This window comes from Aethalodelphis obliquidens, unplaced genomic scaffold (assembly GCF_003676395.1).
Source record: "Aethalodelphis obliquidens isolate GAN/ISIS:26980383/991018 unplaced genomic scaffold, ASM367639v1 scaffold9, whole genome shotgun sequence".
Lineage (NCBI taxonomy): Eukaryota > Metazoa > Chordata > Mammalia > Artiodactyla > Delphinidae > Aethalodelphis > Aethalodelphis obliquidens.
In genome coordinates this window covers 1,969,509-1,989,066 of record NW_020837953.1, presented here as the reverse complement: position 1 = coordinate 1,989,066, position 19,558 = coordinate 1,969,509, and the positions used below count along the sequence as shown (strand labels likewise).

At 40.6% G+C, this 19,558-nt stretch overlaps 1 long non-coding RNA gene and 1 pseudogene across 1 annotated transcript in view; both read left to right on the top strand.

The window, feature by feature from the left end:
• Nucleotides 1–19,558, top strand: part of LOC113621502 (uncharacterized) — a 265,397-nt gene that overhangs the window by 239,094 nt on the left and 6,745 nt on the right. The window lies entirely within an intron of this gene.
• LOC113621501 (bridging integrator 3 pseudogene) lies at nucleotides 4,346–5,360 on the top strand (annotated as a pseudogene).

The following is a 19,558-nucleotide window of genomic DNA, read 5'->3' as shown; positions in this document are numbered from 1 at the left end:
ACAATTCTTTGAAATCGGTTGAGATTGCATTATGGCCTAGGACAGTTTTTCATAAAGAGTCTGCATGTGTTTAAATAGGATGTGTGTTCTCTGACATTGATTCAAGACTGATATAGATAGATAGATAGATAGATATTCATTAAATCAAACATGTTAGTTGTGTTGTTCAAATTTTCTAGCTCTTTACTGACCTTTGTGCTTAATTTTTCACAGATAATTGTGTTATAATATTCTAATAGGTCATAGGTTTATCTATTTCTATCTGAAGTTTCACTTTCATTCTTTTGCATTACATTATGTTGAGGTTATCTTAAGTCCATATAGATTTAGAATCATTAAAATTACCAGGAATTTAAAACTTACTATTTTGTAATAACCTTTTCTATTTTAAAAAATGCTTTGGACTTTCACATCAGTTTGATTTAATTTTGACATAACTGATATAAATTTCTTTTGGATAGTATTTCCTAAGAAATCTCATTTAATCTTCACAAAAGTCCCTGAAGTGGAACTTAGCGTTCTCTCTTCTGCAGCAGGAAAACTGTAGCCCAAAGGGCAAAAGCATCTGTCTCAGTGCTAGTAAGCAACAGACCTGGGAGTTGACGTCAGCATTTCCTACTTCTCATGTTACCCTCACTTCAGCACACTGCCTCTGAGGAATTAAGTGGTGAAGTAGAGTGAAGGATAAGGTGCTATAGGGACAGAGCTGAGCACCTGGCAATAGATTAATTCTTCCTGGGAAGAATCTTCCAAGGAAGCATCAGACAGCAGGTGATATTGGAGAACAGCCTTGAATAATTAATACAAGTTCTCCAGGTGAACAAGGAAGGAAAAAGCATTCTAGGCTAAGAAGACATGAGGTATATAATGTAGGTAAGTTTTTGTTCCTTAAAGGAATTAATCTAAACTTTCTATTTCATCTCCAGGCATAAAATAGGTGCTTAGTAAGGGTTTATTGGCTTAATTTTATTTAGTCATTCTCTTTGTTCCATGTAGCAGACATGCTATTTGCCTCTCTAATATTGTCCTACCCTTTCTTCTTAGTAAGATAACCCTAGTTACTATGGAGGCAGCAGTGTGCCCAGATAAAAGACTATGTATGGTTCCCAGTCTCCCTTACAGCTTGAGATATAAACAGAATCTGTTGCGAGGACCTATGGGAAAGTCCCATAAGTGATGGAGAGACAGCTGATCTGTCCCTTTTGCCCTTTACTCTATGTTCTGATTCCTGATTAGAATCATAAATTTATAGTCATAGGTCCAGTGGCTATCTGAGACCATAGGTCAGCTGTGAGGATGGAGACTACATGGTAGTGACAATAAAATTGAAAGGCAGAAGGAGCTTGGGTCTCTGATGACAATGTGAACTCACCATACCAATCCTGAATGTCTATTTTAAAACATATTTTATGTGAAAAATAATGTTTTCTTGTTTATGCCACTATTATTTCTATTCTCTGCTATGAGCAGCCAAATACAATTCTCAACTAATATATTCCAAATTCAGCATCCTTTTCAGGAATGTAGGTGACTGGCACATTTAAATATAATTGTGGCTAGAAATTACTATTTGGAAAATGCACAGAAATACCGAGAGAATTTCCCAGCTGGACCCCATTCCCAAGGAGGATCTCAAAGACAGTTTTATGCCAACTGTATAACCTGGAGGAATTCCAGAATCCCTTCAGGAAGAGAAGGTGGCTGTGGCTGCTGATACTGCTATACTTTAGTGGAAACTGAAAGGCTGGAATGATGACCTTTCAAGAAGAACAAATGTTATTAAATAATGGAGTTTTTCCCACCTCCTACAACAGTCAGTAGCAAAAGGATGAAAAGGGAATCCTATTCTTCTATTAATAACTCCTCAGTCAGTCTCGTGCTGAGGAAGCAGAAAGCAACTGTAAAATTAGCAGTTTTGCCTGCAAATTAGCCTCTTGCGAAGCCATAAAAAGAGAAAGGGAATTAAGGAAAATTCTATTAATGGAGTCAAGGATGGAAAACCAAGAGTGATAGGGCATAAATACCCAGACAACTGATACGTATTTTTAGGAAGATATTACCCAGGTTTTAAATAGCTGCTTATAGCTGTGTATGAAGAACGTGTTAATTGATAGCCCTTGGATCAGTGTCCTTTCTTAATGGCTCCTTGGAGCAAATCTCTCAGAACTTGAAGAGCACAAGGTTTAGGTTGATATTAATAAAAACCACTCTGTCCACCTCTAGCTGAGATATTACTACTCCACTTTAGAATGGCAATGCAGTAATTGGAAAGAGGTTTAACTTCAGAGGCAGACAAAGTTAGGTTTGACTCTGGCTCTGCTCCTTCACTAGCCTGGGGAAAGTCTTTCATCATTCTGTGCCTCTACTTTATCTTCTATCAAAGCAGGTGGTGATTGTGCTTCATTGTGTTAAGAGCATTAAATTAAGTACCATGCAAAGAATTTGGTCCCTAGTAGGTTGTTAGAAAATGTTAGCCCCTTTCTACTTTCCCTTAGAGGGCCAGGGACATCAAACCTTCTTGCAAACCTATACAAAGCAGTTAAATTTAGTTCTGGGTAATTCTCCCCATAAGACGATCAGTCCCTACAGAGGAGCTGAACACGTTTTTATAATTTATGACTGGTCTCAGGCAACAGGCTCCCATGTGCAATTTTATGAAAATAATAAATCAATATCCAATAATGGGGGATAATCTCAAGAAGGAAACTGAGACTCCTTTAACACTAAAAAGGCAGGAGGCTCCATTTCCAACAAGGAACATAGGCCAGAGACTTTTGAAATTTGTGCAATTTTTAAAAAAATTTGCTTTTTGTTTGTTTATTTTTGACATCTTTATTGCAGTATAATTGCTTTACAATGGTATGTTAGTTTCTGCTTTATAACAAAGTGAATCAGCTATATGTATACATATATCCCCATATCTCCTCCCTCTTGTGTTTCCCTCCCACCCTCCCTATCCCACCCGTCTAGGTGGTCACAAAGCACCAATCTGATCTCCCTGTGCTATGTGGCTGCTTCCCACTAGCTATCGATTTTACATTTGGTAGTGTATATATGTCCCTGCCACTCTCTCACTTCGTCCCAGCTTACCCTTCCCACTCCCCGTGTCCTCAAGTCCATTCTCTACATCTGTGTCTTTATTCCTGTCCTGCCCCTATGTTCTTCAGAACCTTTTTTTTTAGATTCCATGTATATGTGTTAGCATACGGTATTTGTTTTTCTCCTTCTGACTTACTTCACTCTGTATGACAGACTCTATGTCCATCCACCTCACTACAAATAACTCAATCATTTGTAGGTTTGGTGGTTTCCACAGTCTTAGGCATCTAATACTTAAATTCTAAGAGCAGGTAAGGAGTTTGGGGCTCTGTTGGAGGGCTTGGGTGAGTCTTAGTCACTCCTGCTTTCTTAGTTCAAGACAGTATTTCACACCTGAAACACATTTTCACTCCTAGGTCTGAAAAATGGCAAGATATAGACAAAGCAGTTAAATCCACAGTGCACATGGAGGGCGAACACTCTTTGAAAGTGGATAAATCATTGAGAAAGACCTTAACAGCACTTTAAAAAAGTCTTTTTCTGGGCTTCCCTGGTGGTGCAGCGGTTAGGAATCTGCCTGCCAATGCAAGGGACACGGGTTCGATCCCTGGTCCAGGAAGATCCCACATGCTGCCAAGCAACTAAGCCCGTGTGCCACAACTACTGAGCCTGTGCTCTAGAGCCCACGAGGCACAACTACTGAGCCCACGTGCCACAACTACTGAAGCCCGCGTGCCTAGAACCCGTGCTCCACAACAAGAGAAGCCACCTCAGTGAGAAGCCTGTGCACCGCAACAAAGAGTAGCCCCCACTCACCACAGCTAGAGAAAGCCTGCGTGCAGCAACGAAGACCCAATGCAGCCAAAAATAAATGAGTAAATAAATTTAATTTAAAAAATATTTTTCTAATTGGTGGCTGTAGCTTATAAGACTGGGCCAATTTAGAAAAATCTAACTGTCCTGGTAATACTCATCAGAGTCACCTCCAAATGTTGTAATGTAATGCCAGAATCATTCCCCTCCAAGCTCTTCATATCTTAAGATTATAGAATCTGGCTTACGTGGGACTCTTAAAAATAAGTAATAATTTAAATTCCTCAACAACATCACCACTGAGTAGTCTTTCTACTTGTGTTTGAGCACCTCCAGCAACAGAGAGGAACATTCTTCTGAGAGAATCTCTAACATGCTGGGCAATACTTTGCACAGAGGATATGTACTCATTTCCTAGGGTTGCCATCACAGAACACCACAAACGAGGTGGCTTAAAACTATTGAAGTTTATTGTGTCACAGTTCTGAAGGCCAGAAGTTTGAAATCAAGTCAGGGCCATGCTCCCTCTGAAACCTGTAGGGGAGAATTCTTCCCTGTTCCTAACTTCTTACTTCTGCATTGCTACAACCCTACAAGCACCCTTTGTATATGTAATGTTCCATACATATATTTGTGTTCCATGCATATGGTTGTGTTGACTTTGTCCTTGGCAGAATTTTCCACTCTAAGTAAAACAATTCTCCTTAAAAAAAAAAAAAAAAAAAAAAAGGAGGACCGAGTTGCAGCTGAAGATCCTGGCAGCAGGGCCACATTCATGAACATGAGCTGAATTCCTTCCAAGACTGGTCAGCAGTGGAGAGAGACTGTGAAAGGAAGTATAGAAAACTCCAGCAGCTGGAAGAGCAGACCAGGAGGCTGAGAAAGGACATGAAGAAGAGTCCCAGTGCTGACCTGGTCATCAAATCTGCTGTGAAGATGTCCTTAGACTTACTCTCTAATCCCCTCTGCCAGCAAGACCAGGACTTACTGAACATGGTGACCACCCTGGACATGGCCATGAAGTGGATGGATACCTTCAACCAGGAAAAAGTGAACCAGATCTGAAAGACCATTACTGAACCCTGAAAAAGTTTGGCAGTGTCTTCCAGAACCTCAGCATGGTGGTGAGAAGGTGGTAGGAAGCAGCCTTCCTATATACTAGGACTATAGGTGATTGCAGGCCAAGGTGGAGAAGTATGAGGAAAAGGAGAAGGCAGGGCTGGTGCTGCCCAGAAGACCTTTGGCCTGTATGGGATGACCTTGAAGCCAAGAACAAACAGCTCCTGGATGAGCTGCTGAGGTTCTACAACAGCCAACTCCACTCCTTCCATCTCAGCTTTGAGTCCCTGATCCAAGAGCAGGTCAGGAGACACATAAGATCTTTGGAGACTTGACCCAACATCTTGACCAGCCTGGACACCTGGATGAGGTCTGGGCAGCAGGAGACTCCGGGAGAATGAGACCAAACTGAGGGAGTCCAGAACCTCTCTATTGTGTCTGATGACTAAATCCCTCTTCCCTTCAGAAGATTCCTAGGACACCAGTCAGCCTCTTGAGCCTTTGACCTTTTCAAGTTCAGGTTCAGACGTCAGCCTAGCAGAAGGCCCTCCCTTAGGAGAAGTATGGTACCTGGCAGGTTGGAGACAGAGGCGGCTCCCACCCTGCCTCACCAGCCCTTTGGAATGAGCTTGGCACCAGGAACCCCAAGCAGGCTGCTGTCTCCCCACCCAATAGCAAGAGCCAGGAGACATAGGTAAGCAGTGTAGAAAACCCCAGGGACTTTCTTATTTCCAAACTGTTCAAAGTATATCCTGGCCTAGAGCCAGAGCAAGCTTCCAGACTTCAAAGGGCATGGGCTTTCTCAGCTTACCTGAGGTCCTAGTCTTGCCTGAGTGGTTGAGATCACATTTACCTCCAAAAGAACTATCCTGGGAGTCCACGCATCCTTGTTTCCTTTCCACTTCAAAGACTCTCCCCTGTCCCGGAAGAGGCCCTTCCCTCCAAGAATGTGTGTGGCTGCGAATTCAGCCTTCCCTCTGAGAGCTGTGGTCCTGCAGCTTTAACAAGCCCCTCACTCCAACCTCCCAGCATGGCAAAGCCTGGTTTAGCCCACTTCTATGCCTTAGGTCAAGTGCAAGGAAGTGCTCCAAGTCTTGTAAGTTCCCTAGGTAACCAGGATTCAACTCATGCAAGTATCCTACCAAACAAAATGTCACAGATGGAGTCACAGCCTCAAAGCAAGGACAGTGGATTTGTGCTGGCAGTTGGGCTGGGTCAGAAAGCGAAAGCTATGTCCTGAGGTGATTCTTCAGGGAAAGGCACTAGGAACAGGCAGTCCCATGGACATCTGGGATGAATTCTAGACACCTTGCAGCTGCCAGGAGGAACAACTGCCTGAGGGTGTTCAACAGAAGATGCGTTTGGGTTTGTGCAGCCTTGGACCTTGGTAGACATCGAACTGAGGCCCCAGAGTTCCCTGCCAGAAGCCTGTGTCTCTCTGCTCTGGGTGTTGCCTCATGACTGAAGACAACAAAGGTGGGGTTCAGGTCAGAGAGTCAAACCACACCTTTGCAGCAATCAGCCCCAAGTGGTCAGGACTAAACTGACAGCTTGCCATTTTTGCCCACACCCATCCTCTTAGGACCAATAAGGGGAAGCCAAATATGCTCTCCCTCAGCAGTTACGTAGGATGCCCGTCTTCTAGTCAGCCCACCTCCAGCTTCCCCACTCCCTCAACCTTCCATCAGCCCGCACCTTCCCCTTTTGCCACCATAAAGCTTTCCAACTCCTCTTTCTGCCTTGGATTTGGGTCTGTGCCAAATTCAAGCTATAGTAGTGGCTGCCTCCCTTGCTGACAATAAGCAGTGCTTATTGGGGGTCTTTGTTTACCTCTACAGAGATTGTTAATTTGAGGAGCAAAAAAACAATCAGAATAACATGCGCTCCCCACCCCCAAATATCTAGGCAGGTTTTCGTTATACTTTGCTTATTGATGGGCTAGTTCCATTTATGAAGGTTTTTTAAAAAACATCTTAATTGGAGTATAATTGCTTTACCATGTTGTATTAGTTTCTGCTGTATAACAAAGTGAATAAGCTATATGTATACATATATCCCCATATCCCCTCCCTCGTGCACCTCCCTCCCTGCCCCCCTATAATTTATGAGGTTTTATACATCAAAAAGCTTTGAATTTCACCAGGATGTTGATTAATTCATCTCTGAAAAAGTAAGTGGCATTTAATTTAGGTAGTATATTTTATAGCATTAAACAGCTTATGCATTAGGTAGCTTCTCAAGATGTTATTCCATGCACAGTGGCATTTAGCAGATTGAACAGAGTGCCATCATGTCATCCAGAAACACAGACGAGTCTCTTTTGAAAGCTGTATGCTAAATAACCGATACTTGGTGACAAAAGTACTCCTAACCTGAGTTTCCTACCACCAATACGGACTTCTTACTCTGAGGGCCTGTCTTTCCGGCCACATTTTATAATGCCAATGAAGACATGCCAGAGATTACCTAGTGTGTAATAACTCAACATTAGAGCACCAGGTCTGTCCAATGGTGGTGGTGGGCACTATTATTGTATCCAGGTAAATAAGGGTCCATTTTTAAAAATGCCAATTCAAGATACACATCAAGGGTACAGGATACTCAGAAATGAGTTTTGAGCAGTGTTGGTATCCTAAAGGCTTCCAAGCTTCAGTTGTTTGCCAGCCATTCTTGGTATTCCTTGGACTCCACTCCAGTCTCTGCCTCCATCATGAAATGGACATATTCCTCCTGTGCAAATCTCCCCTCTTATAAGGACACCAGTCATATTGGATTAAGGGCCCACCCTACTGCAGTATGACCTTATCTTAACTAATCACATCTGCAATGACTCTATTTCCAATTAAGTTCACATTCTGTACTAGGGGTTAGGACTTTGAAGTTCAGACAAACCCACTTAGTTACCAAGTGACCTTAGCCAAGTTACCTAAGCCACAGTTTCATCTTCTAAAACATGGGACTAAACTTTGAGAAAATTTAATAAATTAATGGCTGGAGAGTATATATCAAGATGATTAGCACAAGGTGGGCACTAAAGAAATGCTATTTTTTCCTTTCCCAATACCAAGACGTTATTGTCTGATCAGTTTATTTATTTATATATTTATTCTTTCAGCAAAGATTTTTTTGAGCACCTAATATATGCCAAGTACTAAGGTATCATTCATATAACAGAAAAAGACAAACACAATCCTTTTCCTTACGGAGGTTACCATCCAACTCTATCCTGGATTTTAACTGAAGAGTTTATTTAGCAAAATGCCCAAAGACCTTCAAGATAAGAAGAATGTTCATTAGCCAACAGACTGACTATTGAAGAGTAATAAAAGGAAAAAGAACTAACATTTATTGAGTGTTTATCATGAAGTAGATGCTGTGCTAGATGAGTTGTATAATATCTCATTGAATCCCCTCAAAATCTGGGGACATATGTTCAATTAAGTAAACTGGGATTCAGAGAAGTGAAGAAAGCTGCCTATGAGCTCTCAGCTAGTAATTACTAGAGCTTCTTTCCCCTCTGCTACACCTAGGAGTCTATGTGCTGTTGGTCAGGCATTTAGTCATCAAATCGAAGACACAGGATGTAGAGATGCATGAAGAAAAACAATGGCCCAGTCCTCCTTTGTGAAATCCTTGACTCTATGCATTGGGTGGCATTTTATCTTGAAGCAAACTTCCAGGCCATTTTTCTACCCAGTTATGACTTTACTTTCTATACACATATGAGAGCAATTGAAGCAAAGCTGAAATTGTGCCAAATTCTGCTTACTTTATGCTGAATGGGTTTTGGGAGATCCACTAGCACCCTCTAACCATGGTCTCTTGAAATCAGAATGGTAGGGGATGCAATCAGTGGCCACATATGTAGACTCATTACAAGATTTTGACCCCTTTAATTCTGTGATCTAAGAAACCAGACCCCTATGCGTTAGCTGAAAGGGATTCCTTTACAGTCTTCCTTATTGATTGCCAGAGTTTTCCCAAGGCCCTGTATAACTACCCAAGGATTCATAAACACTAGTGCCAGGTAACAAGCCCTCCATATGGTTTGTCTTTTCAGAGAAATCCTAGGAGATTAGCAGCTTGGAAGACCAAGATAGCTGTGGGGTTGATGTCTGTTTCTATGTTCTTTTCCTTCATTTTATTGTCTGTGTGGATCATATATTCTGTTGGACACCAGCAGAAATCCTAAAAGCCTTTCAGAATAATATATTTCTTCTTGTTTCTTGGAATAACCTACTTCAAAACTCTTACAGATATCTTATCCTGAATTTGTTGAGGTTTAATATGTAAGTTACACTTGGTTCATTTGTCCACATATAGTTGTGAATCAAAGTCTATTCAATATTGAAAAAGTTGTCTTGTTATTGTCATTTCTGTCAATGAGGATATGCTTTCAGATCAAAGTAGCAGGAAACTTTTAGAGCAGTGGTTCTCAACCAAGGGCAATTTTGCCAGCCCCCGACCCGGGGGACATTTGTCTGCAGATATTTTTGGTTATCATAACTGGTATGTGTGTCGGGGTGCTATTGGCATCTATTTGGTAGAGGCAAATGATGCTGATAAACATCCTACAATCACAGGATACTCTCCCAGAAGAAAGAATTATTGAGTCTGAATATCAATAGTACTAAGATGGAGAAACCCCAACCTAAAGAAATATTTTTCTCCTATAACCTTTAGGCATCACCTTGGAAACTGTATGAACCTGTGTTCCAGGCTCAGATCAACTACTTATTAATTATTTTAACATGGTCAAACAGCTTAATGCTTTTGGATGTGGGCTTCACTACCTGTATGTAAAATGAGGGAAGTGATTTTGGGGAAAGAAATTGGAACATCTTGAGCCACTAGTTACATTTTGTGGTCAAAGGAAAAAGGGGAAAAATGTTTAGTATTCAAAGATGTTTTTTGAAGACTGATTTGTAATAATGAATATTATAAGAAAGTTTTTTTTTAATAAATGATAGTTTATCTATTTCATAGAATATTATGAGGATCTTATAAAACATAGTTCTTATACATGGAAAATGCCTTTATTCTAATGTTAAGAAAGAGAGTAATGGGATTCTAATTTGTACGTAAAGTAGGCCAGAGGGGAATTGGTTACTTTGTTTTCTGAGCTGCCTCTATCCAAATTTCTTACTGTTGCACTTATCACAGTGCCCAACACTCACTTGTTTATGTCTATGTCTTTATGACCAGACTGTATACACCATGTCGATGATGGTGGGGTTTTAGTCACCTCTGTATCCCCACTGTCTTGCATATAACTAACTGCATTGTCCCTCAAGAGACAGGTTAGTGCTACCTGCTTTGGTTTCCTCATCTGAAAAACGCAGGCAAAATTGTGCATTTGTTGAGAGCAATAAATGAAGCAATGTTTGTAAGTGTCATAACACTCTGTATCTGACACATAATAACCATTCAGTAAACTTAGTTATTGTTATTACTTGCATCCCAGCTCTGTCCATAACAAGAGGTGTAAACTTGGAAAGTAATTCAGGTCTTTTTTTTTTTCTCCTTTCCTTTCCTTTTTCCTTTCCTTTTTCCTTTCCTTTCCTTTCCTTTCCTTTCCTTTCCTTTCTTCTTTTCTCTTTTTCCCTCTATAAATGAAGACTTGTACTAGACTATCTAAATACTTCCCAGATTCTAATATCCTTTGATTCTAAGGATTAAAGGCTTTAGGAGCCTTGTTGGAGACTGTGCAGACTCTTAGAGTTGAAAATGGCTCCATCGACTGTGGTCTAATGAGGCTTTGAGGCTTTGGACAGTCATCAGGAGGGAGAGTGTAGTGGGTGGGCAGGAGATGACATGGTGTCAGGGAAAGAGCACTGGGTTAAGCGTCAGAGAACTGGGACCTAACTAGCGTGTTGTGTGGTTGCACATATTATTCCTCCATGGCAGCTTCCAGCTTCCTCTCTAGTAATAACAGAAAGAAATAGCTAACAAGTTCAAGGGCTCTCCCAGCTCCTACCTCGTATGATTTTGGCCTCTTCATGTCCTGTCGGGCATGCTACACTGAATTTACTCTTCTATGCAGTGGTTGTTCCCCTACCCACCATGTGGCTGCCCTCCTCCCTCAATCTTTCTGTGACTCTAAGTTTTGAAGACAACTTGTGTTGTTTTCCCATTTAGATGCTACTTTATTAAGGACTCTTGTTTGCTGGCTAGAAATCCCAGAAGTAATGCAAGGTATTTGTCTGAGTGTCTTAGGGTTCTTTTTGCATCAGAATGACATAATGAGGCTCATGGGACTAACTGAAATTTAGGGAAAAACCATCTAGTACTGTACTGAGAAACCAAAGGCAATGGGAAAGTCCTTCACAGGAACCAGAGAGGTTCTAGAAATGACAGATAAGAAGCCACCTGGAAACAGATTAATAATGATGAATAAATCATTAAATCTTAGATTTGTCCAGTCTTGCTCCAGAAAGAACAGCAGATTAAATGAAGGCAAATTTAAACTCAGTATTTGAATCAAACTTGTAACTAACAATGGTAATCTATCAAACAATGGAACTACCTACCTTTCAAGGAAGGGAGCCTCCAGCTGGAGAGTGGACAGTTTTAAAGCTGGAGAAGATTCTTGTTTCTGATGAGAGAAAGAATTTAATAATCTCCAAATTCTTTTCCGCTCTGAAATGGTGGTTCTGTCCATGAACGTGGTAATACTTGTTGAGGACTGATACCGTGGAATGGCCGTCATATAAGATGCCAGGCACTACGCTAGAAGACTTTACCTGCTCACAATGACCCTAAAAAGAGGTCCTTAATAATTCCATTTTGCAGATAAGAAATTGTGACTCAGAAAGGGAAACTGAGTGTTTTTCCCAAGCTTATAAGAAGTGCATTAGGGTCTGACTCTATATCTGGTGAAGAAACCTTAAGAAGTCAGAAATCAGCTGGTTCTCAGTGTTTTGACTGTACCAGTTTGGGCTCGTGAGTTCCTCCATAGGGGAACCAATTAAAGGGCAGATTGTTAGCTGCTTTGCACATAGAAGGGGAGAGGAGGAGAAACAAAAGACTCTACGTCTTGGTGAAGAGGCAGAAGGAGGATGCCTATGGGAAGAGCTTGTCTAGGAGTTCCTGCCACCTGCAACCTGGCATTTCCCCCTCCTAGAAGCTGGACAGACTGCCCCATGCCAGCCTGTCAGTAGAGAAACTAGCAAGGAGAGAACTCCGAGGCCATCAGACACAAGAGCCTGCCTACAGGGTACACTGTGAAAAGGGGGACCCTGGAAACAGGGAGCAATGGCCAATCCTAGTGGTCAGCAGGGAAAGGAAAGGAAAGGGACACTGAAATGTACTATGTGTCTTAAGTACTGTGTTGTGCTCAGCACTTTTAAAATATTTCCTCTTTTAATTCCTTTCAACAGTCTTATTAAGAAGGTATTATTTTCTTCATTTTTCCGAATGAAGATACTAAGGCTTTTAAGAAAATTGTCTTACATTATTCAGTATGCCTTGGATATTAAGCCAATCTTGTCTGACTCCAAATTCCACATTTTCTACCAAATTATGGTTTTCCAAATTCTATTCACTGGTGTTCCCTTTCTCATTTTCACCACAACTGCATAGCCCTGTACTTTTGTTTAACATTTTTCTGTAAATCAACTTCCCTCCTTCTTAAATTTTACTTAAATGAATGCATTTTAAAAGGAAGATGCATAATGCCAACATAAATGGAAAGCAATTTCACTTGACATAAATAGATGGTAGTAACAAAAAAAGAATATTATTAAATTCCTGCTGTAGAGTCTTATGTCTAGAAGGCTCTGTGCCTAAGGCATAATTTCTTTGTAAAACTAAAGATTAGCAAAGTGTTAGATGCTAAAGATACAGAGCACCAAAATGATGTTTTCCTTGTTGGTATCATTGAATGGATTAAAAGATAACTGAAATTCTTGTCATGTGTTTCAAGGCTATTTAATGCCCTTTCTCTGGCCCATCCCACACCATCTCCAGGACCATCAGTATTCCATAGCTATGCTTTGGGGAGTTCATCATGATAGTGGCAATATTATAAGCTCTTCTGAAATCAAGCAAATGCTCACTTTGAATACCATTTCCCCAAATGAAACAACACAGTTACTAGATAGGAAGCAGAAAAGGATGCAGAAAATAAATAGATCCTTCCAAATGGTTTTCCTACCTCGAGTCGTCTATCCAATGTGTTATAATTAAAGATCATCTGGGCTTCCCTGGTGGGGCAGTGGTTAAGAATCTGCCTGCCAATGCAGGGGACATGGGTTTGAGCCCTGGTCCAGAAAGATTCTACATGCCACGGAGCAACTAAGCCCGTGCACCACAACTGCTGAGCCTGCGCTCTAGAGCTCACGAGCCACAACTACTGAGCCCATGAGCCACAACTACTGAAGCCCACGCACCTGGAGCCCATGCTCCACAACAAGAGAAGCCACTGCAATTAGAAACCCACTCATTGCAAGGAAGAGTATTTCCTGCTCGCCACAACTAGAAAAAGCCCACGTGCAGTAATGAAGACCCAATGCAGCCAAAAATAAATAAATAAAATAAATAAATTTAAGAAAATTAAAGATCACGACAATTTCCTACTAAGAAAAATGGTTTCTTGTTGCAGATATAAGTAATTCTCAGTACCTTATCCTAGAATTTAAGGCCTTGTTAAATTCTATTAGGTCCCACCACCACCATCAGACTCAGGCCAAAGTGAGTCAAAATGAACCACTCATGGTTTCTCTTATATGTCCTCAAAATGTCCTGCCTCCATACTACTGCTAATCTGTTCCTCTCTCCGTTCCCACAGTGTATCTATGTGGGTAATTGTGGTGGGCAGAGAGAGACAAGCCTGGAAAGATAAGAGTAAGATAAGGTCATTTTTAATTGTTTGTTTGTTTCTTTGTTGTTGAATTGTTGGATAGAATCCCTAGTATTATTAATTCATTCCTAAATGTTCTGTTCTTTCACCTAAATCTGATGGAAAAAAAAAAGTTGTGCTAAATGGAATCAGAGTGCTCATCAAAAAAAAAAAAAAAAAAAAAACATAGCTGAAAATTTTAAAAAAAGGGAAAAAAAAAAAAAAAAAAAAAAAAACAGCATAGCTGACACTTTTAGGAACAGGAAATGAACAAGGTTGAAGACAAATTATCAGTGATTTTGTGTTTAATAACTCAAACATCAAAGGAACTTGTGGCTATGAGGAAAGATTTAATATTTGAAATCTCAGGACTACTCCGGCTATAAGCTCCAGGAATGCTCATGGAAATTTTGAGATTAAAGAAATCACGTGACTGTCACATTGATAAGGTTTATAACTGTCTTATGAGGAAAATAAAATGATGCATTTTGAAAAAGAAGAAGAAACCACAGTTGAATATTTTAGAGATTTCTAAATATATACTGTTACATATTTTTGGCCTTTTCTGTTGAATTTATCTGAAAACATAATTGCAGAAGATTGTGAAAAATAATAATAAACTTTGGAAGGATTCAAAAAAAAAAGAGTAAGAGAAGGAGAGCATGCAAAGATCTGAAATATGACTATTGGGGTTGGCGATGGGGAAGCTCTGAGAAATTTGCTGTAATTGTTTCAGTTCTAGATTAGGGAGGTTGGTGGATTGAGGAGTAAGTAGGGGTTGAGTACCCGGAGACAGCAAGAGCACCTTATCAACTGAGATAAAAGATGAAAAATGAAGTGTTAGATAGAAACACAGGAGAGCTTGGAGCATATTTTCAGGTTGAGGTTTGGCTCCTTTTCGCAGGAGACAAAAAATTAGAGAGGAAGAGGCTTAAGAGCTAAACCAAGAGACTATGAGGGAGAACAGAATCAAGAAGAAATGTGAAGGGCTTGGCCTCATACCCGAGGAAGGACACATCACAGTAGAGTGATGACTTTCTATAAACAGAATGGAATTAGCAGAATGAATTTGTAGCACACATTACCACTAAGTAGCTGGAGAGACAGGATCTGTCTGGATTTTTGCCATTCAATGTATAATAGTAGGAGAGTCAGCCTGCTAATCATTATGTGGAGTCACAGAACATTTAAGGTGAAAGGAAGTCCATTCCTCTACCTTATATTCAGATCCATGTCATACTGAGCGTAGGCCTACTCTTTTAACTGTAGTGGCAGGAGATTAACATCTACATGAAAGAGGAAATTCCACTTTCAGAAAGCCTTAAATATCAGGAGGTCCTCTTCTAAATAGAAGTGGTATCAACCTCCCCATCAGATGGTTCCAGTATTGCTCTTAAAAATCCCTCAGGACTTGAATCCCTCTTCAAATATGTATATAGTGATGGATTTTTTCCCCCTTAAATCCAGATAATAGGCTATTCAATCATTTTTCATATGAAATGATTTCAAAACCTTTCATTGTCTCAGGGATTCTTTTTTGGATGTGACGTCCTAAAATAAAATTGTGATGTCCTAAAATAAAAATATCACCTGAGCAATGGTTTGATCAGAGAAAAGTTTTGAAGAGTTCATTCTAGGCATTAGGTTTCATTAAGTCCAGCCAAATGGCTGATTGAGATTTATGGAGTACTTATTATATGCAGGCAATTTCTTAAGAGTTTTAATGCATTATCTTATTTAATCTTTTCAATAACCCTATGAGGTAGGAACTATTAATGTTCCATTTTACAAATTGACAACTGGAAGCCAAGATGGGCTAAGTAATTTTCCCTAAGTAACTAAGCCAGCAAGCGGCTGAGTTGGGATTTGAACTCAGGTTTCTTTGATTTCACTACGTGATGACCTTCTCACATGTTGGTTTGTTTTTTATTTATTTCCTTTCCATCCTGTACTTGTACAGGTTTCTTGAAGAAAGTGCTGAGCAAAGAATATGGCATACAGAGGCTCTTGTTAAATATGGGTTGAAGCCTTGTGGTGTAGATATTGCTAGCTCCCATTTTGCAGATGAGCAAATTGAGGCTCAGATAAACAACAAATATTTATTAAGAGCCTACAAAGTACCAGACACAACACTGTAACCAACAGTGTGACAAAAGTAAGCACAGAGTTATATACAGAAAAAGAGTCCTATCTCTGGACTCAAAGGGCAACACTATTTCCATAACATCACAGCTTTTCCTTCCAGCAAAAAATCCTCAGAATCAATCTAGAAGAATGGAGTTTGCCCTCTCTGCAAAAAACAAAAATCAACCAACCAACAAAGAGTAAAACCTGTCCAGAAAAGCAAAGATGTCCTTAGAGACAAAGAAGGCGTTCTGGTGAGGAAAAACAATAATGTATATGTCAAGGAGTAGAGGCTCTCTTTACCCTCTCCCCACAAATCTAAAACACTTTTTATTAATGCCCCCCCGCCCACAGCAAATGTGGCATTCTTTTAAATATGCCCTAAAAGTGTAAATCAGAGCAAAGACTATATTTCACGCCAAGAGGCTTGTATATCCATCAGGTATTTATGGCAGTGCTGTTAGCCAACTCTTCCATCTGGGATGTCTTTAGTCATCTTTCATCTGGTACACCTCTTAGAGAAACTCCAGAGCCACAAAAGGGCTCATCTTTTAGACCTCCTTTGGCAGGAGGGAGAAATCCAAAGTTTTCCCATAAAGCCTGTATTCTGCATTGCGTTTAAAGTGGTTGTTTGATATGATAATGTCTTTGGTGGGATACTTGGCCCTGCCTCCCAAGGATAATAGAGGACAATTGTTTTATTCTGTTGTGCCATCTAATGAGGAACCATCTCTTAAAAGCACAAGGGTTTGTGTAATCTACAACTTATTGGGAGAAGAGATTGAAGATTGTCTCTGCGTTCCCCCTCCCCCAAACAAAAAGCTTCATCCAGAAGAAGAGAGCTTTTTATCCTTTCTAAATTTGGTAGTGAATACCTGCTCTAACCTAAAACCAGTTGGGGAAAAAAAAAACAAAACAGAAGAGGAAAGATTTAATAGACCCTTCCATTAAATATGATCGAATATTCCTGGAACCAAGTTGTTTCCCATATACTTTCCAGTTTGACTCTGTTCAAGCAGAGGTGAAATCTAAACATGAGCTTTTTTTTTTTTTAATAATCATTTCGAAAGAGACGAATGCATCACTGAGAAAAAACAACAGCTTTAATTGTCACTTTGGACACCGCAAAGCTATTCCATTAATCCCTCAGCAGAATGCCTCATTATTAAAATAATATGTGGGGAGTTTGTAGTCCAAAAAAGCCAGGAAACAAATTCACTGCTAAAATGTTCCAGAATGTCTCAGAAAGAAATAAAACTACCAGAGCTTTCATCCTATTCCAATCATAGACACCATGTCCACGAGGAATAGTAATTCGTCTTGACATGACTGCTCAAATGGTTCCAAACACACAAACCCATGCTGGAGACCACTCCGACTGCTCCCATTCTTGGCCTGGATGCAGAGACACAGGCCTGCGAGTGTCTCCTATCAATTAGACAGTCAGAACAGAGAGGGGCTGGCTAAATGCATGGGGGTAAGGAAGCTGCAGGGTTTTATACCTTATTAATTGGACATCGCTATTTAAACTCTTGAAGTCTCCAAATGGCTTTGGCATGCGGTCAGACCCATAAAATAAATGGACTCAAGAAGTGGAAAGGAATACTCTGAGCTAGGCCATTTCCTGTTCCTCCCTAGAATCCTAAGCTGTATCTGGTACCAGAACTTCAAGCTCAAATCTCAGCTGAATGCTCAGCCAGCCTTTACATGCTGCTACAACTATAATCAAGACTTTTCTTTTTCTCGTTTTGCTGTAGCCTCTTCAAGAATAAATAACCACCTTTATTTTTAATCAGCCAGTAGGTATGCATCGGTTGAAAGAATTTGCCCAGCAAAATAAAAACTTGCTTGGGTTTTTTTTGTGGCTGGTATTTTGTCAAGCAGTAGTGCCTCCTCAGCCTTTCATATCTGTCTTTCTGAGTGAATCATCCTGAAAAGGTTATCTCTGGCACTAAAACTGGGAAGGTTCTGCTTCTGGGAGAGAAGGTGGTGGGAAAGATCAGTATAGGTTTCTTTCTGTCTTTGCTTCCTTGAAAAGCAAGTCTTCTGAGACCAGATGGCTTTATCCCATGAAAAGGAGCAGAGAGTCAGGCAACAAAGTGGACACCTCTGTCACAGCATCACCCCATCACCAGCCCTACTCACACTTGTGAGGACTGATAGCAGATTACCCTTTCACACCTGGTCTCCGAGTGGTGGGCCAAGGGAGATCTCCTTGAGGGTAAAGAGGTGAAGCCAGATTATGAATTGATGGCGTGCTATTTAGAGTGTAAAGAGATAAATTGACTAGAACTATTGGGAAAGCCTGGGAGAAAAACACTATGCAGCTAAATCCAGTTCAGAGGTTCCTTAGCAGAGGCTCTGCGGTGGGAGATTTAAGGGAGGGGAGAAAGAAGCATCCTTTTACTAGCCACCTATTTGGTACCAGATGGACTCTTTAGGGCTTCACAGACATATCACATTTAAACTTCACAACAACACTTTGAGAGAGGTCTGACTGTCCCATTTTATGGATGAGGAAACTGAGGCTTAGCGATGTTAAGGTGCATGCTCATGGTACATGATGTAAACTTTAAGGTTGGAAATGATATCTGTATATCCTCCCAATCGTGGTAACTGCCAAAGGCTCTCTATACCACTTCGAGTGGACAGCTGTGGCCCGCCCTTCCTCAGTGCCTCCTGCCTTCCCTGGTGGTTGTTTCCACCAGCTGTCATCCTAGTGCTTCATACTGGGGTCTGTTAGGTGCCTTCACACTGGGGTCTGTTAGGTGCCTTCACACTGGGGTCTGTTAGGTGCGTCACCTGGACCTTTGCTCATAGTCTTGCCTTTGGTAACCAACACTCTGTTTCCTCCAAATAAAACCTGATCTTGGCACCAACATTCCACTTCCCTGCACTCATGTTAGCACACTGTCAGGAAGACGAGCAGCCCAGGCAATAGGCAGAATAGTGTGTCGTAGTTTCCATCCGACCTCTATATTCTCTGTTAATTTACGGTTTAATTTAGTGCTAAGAGCACAGGCTTTGGGTTTACTCAGAACTGGGTTCAAATCCTGGCGTTACTTCTCATTAAATGGGTCACCTCGAACAAGTTTCTGTGTCTGTTAGCCTCAGTATTCTTGTCCACAAATAGGGGATAGGAATGCCTTTCTCACACTTATTGTTAGGATTGTGTGAGATAATGTATACAAGCACTCAGCATAGTGTGGCGTGCCTAGTGAGTACTTAATAAATGGAAGCTATTATTTAGGGTAGATGTTTGAGACTAAATGGTCTCCATATTTATTTTAGAGTTGACAAATGAAGCTAACATCCCAGGGAAGGAATGAGGCAGTACTATCAGAGAATACTGACCCACCTTCCCCTAGGATGCTGAAGTCTCTTCCTACCCTTGGTGGAAATATTCCTTGCACTACAATTTTTCATGTCTTGCAAGGTCCAATCAATACAATTGATTTAATGATTAATTTATTGTGTTCTCAGTAAAAGCCCTGCATCGACTTCTTAAAATGAAATCTTATTGCATTTTAGACAAACGAAGTTAATTGGCAGCAATCACTTAAAGGGGAAGCACAAAGCATTCTAAACACACATACACAATCAAGCCCAATAATGAAAAGCAAAAGTCTTGTACTATTTTAAGAATGCAAAACTGGAGGGATGAGTGAGAGTATTAGCGTTTTC